At 58.7% G+C, this 2,243-nt stretch overlaps 1 long non-coding RNA gene across 1 annotated transcript in view; it reads left to right on the top strand.

Moving 5' to 3' along the window:
* LOC104506030 overlaps positions 1 to 1,105 on the top strand; it is a 4,376-nt gene extending 3,271 nt beyond the window's left edge. The window contains exon 3 of the long non-coding RNA XR_727855.1: positions 1,019 to 1,105. This is a non-coding gene — a long non-coding RNA (uncharacterized LOC104506030). The remainder of the gene's footprint in view (positions 1 to 1,018) is intronic.
* Positions 1,106 to 2,243: the final 1,138 nt, after the last annotated feature.

Raw genomic sequence — 2,243 nt, 5'->3', positions numbered from 1 at the left:
AGAGCGTGCTGCTGCTTGGGCGGCAGGAGAAGGTTAGGTCTAACCCGATAATTCCGACTTTCATCTCGAAGGTAGGGAAGGATGGTCGGGAAGGTACGGGAGGCGCTGGGACAGCCTGCCTGGACGCTGCGGCGCCGTTATTCTCATGCGGGAGATTTAGTTCATGCAAATAGTTAACACGAAATTCGGGTTGTCGACTGGCTCTGGGGGAGAAGGTAGGGCCTGAGGGTGGCTTGTTCATTTCCCTAAACAGCTCCGAGTAAAACACCCAGGGTCACTCCCGTTCTTGCCCCTCCGGAGCACCTCAGGCCGGTGTTAGGGCAGGCGTTGGGCCTGCGCAGCAGGACACTGGGTCCCTGCCGCCTCGGGCTGTGTCCCAGCTCTGCCTGTGTTCCCCTCTGTGGGGTTTTCATGGAGGTGCTCAGAAGCCATCCGGTTCTCCCGTTGCGTCAGGTTGCACCACGTTACAGTGGTGGTGCTAATGCCCCGTGTTGGCCTCTGCTTCGGGCTCCGGGGTGTCCGTTCCCCCTCTGGGGGCGGCTCTTCAGCCTGATGCCGCAGCAGGCCCCTGGAAAGCGGTTGGGTGTGCCACTTGAGAACCCTTGCATCGTTTCCAGCAAGGGTGGCCGCGTGCTCATTGAGCAGGACAAGACGGTGCTGGCCATCAGCTTCCTCTCTGGAGGTTTTCAGCCTCAGCCTTTTCTCCTAGAGTCCATGAGTCGCTTTCTGCTCGCTCATAGACTGCAGAAGAAAGAGCTTCTCTTACCGAGTGAGGAGTCTGGATGTAGCCTGGACACTAAGGGTTAAAACTGCACCCAAGTCAGAAATCCATGAGAATTTCGTTCCATTGTACCCTCTGAACCTAATAAAAAATTGGCAAAGTGACAATGTCTCTGCTGAATGGATTTTCGTGCACCATCTGGGTGGTGTTGGGCTTGTGTTGCTGTCGTTTGAATTGTGCTGATGACCTGTTTTTTGTTCCGTAGCATTGAACGGATGGGTTGATTATTCTTTACAGATATTAATAAAGCAGTGGAAAGAAGAAATATGAATAAGGCTTCATCAAGGTCCAGTCCGGCGCGAAGGTAAAGTACCCGGAAGCAGTGAGTTGTACTCGGAAGGTCAGGCTTTTAGGGCACGAGCCCGGCAGCCTGTGCTAACTGTCTGTGTCTCTTCCCTACCACCACCCCCAGTCCAATGGAGATGCTGCAGCGAGACAGGCAGGACGTGGCCACTCCTCCTCGGAGAGCCCTTCTGGCGCGGGAGGCGCGAGGGAAGCCCCGTGTCTGCCGCTGTTGCTGCAGCTACGCGTGTGGTGCAGCACAGGGGGTGAGAGTTGGGGAAGAATATGCTTGATCTTTGCTCCTGCCTCGAGAAGCCGAGGCATAGCTGGAGCACAGCGCCAGACTGCGGCATTCCCGAGCTGCAGAGGACTCTGGGACCTTGCGCCTTCTGGTGTCGGAAGCTTCCAGTGCTGAAGGCAGACTGGAGAAGAGCGTGCGAGCAAAGCACAGGACGGAGCACGCCCCTCTGCGCTGGCCTGGCTGCGTGCCAACACTGTTGGTACCTGGAACTGGGCCCCTGGGCCCCGAGGGATGTCTGCCTGCAGCCTCTGCCTGCCCGGCCCTCCGAGGGCACAGCGTGGGCAGCTCCAGCACGTCCCCCGTATGGGGTCACGGGCGAGGGGAGAAGACACGTCCTGGCCTGTCTCTGGAGGACGACTTCGGTTTCCTTCCCAGGGCGTTGCCAGGGAGCGCGTGGAGCCATGCGAGGTTACCGTTCGGGGTGAGGTGTGCGGCCCCTGTGCCCTTGCAGCAGCACTGTCACACGTGGTGGTGTGGGTGAAGGTAACTCAGCTCTCTGTGTGTTCTCTGCTCTGCTAACTTCACCTCTTAAAGTACCAAAAATGGGGAAAACTGCAACCAGCAAGACATCTCCCACTAAAACCCAGGATGAGTCGCTGCAGCCCTTGGCATCGATGAAGTCTTGTATGTGCCGTGCTTGCTCTGCTGCTGAGCACACTCACGGGCAGAGGCTGGCACGTGGGCATCGCCCAGGAGTGCATGGGCACCCAGCTGGGAGCTCCTGTCGCTGTGTGGCACGCCTTGGCCCAGTGTCCGGTGCTCTGCTGGCACTGGGACCCCAGAACTCCGTGGGCACTGATGGCACGTCTGCAGCCTCGGTGGCAGGCCGGTGTGTAACGCTGAAGGCGCCAAGCGGCCTGCGGCTGTGGGAGACACATG

This window comes from Eurypyga helias, unplaced genomic scaffold (genome assembly GCF_000690775.1).
Source record: "Eurypyga helias isolate BGI_N326 unplaced genomic scaffold, ASM69077v1 scaffold25072, whole genome shotgun sequence".
In the NCBI taxonomy this organism is placed as follows: domain Eukaryota; kingdom Metazoa; phylum Chordata; class Aves; order Eurypygiformes; family Eurypygidae; genus Eurypyga; species Eurypyga helias.
The sequence above is the reverse complement of the archived record's forward strand: the minus strand, read 5'-3'. Positions and strand labels throughout refer to the sequence as shown.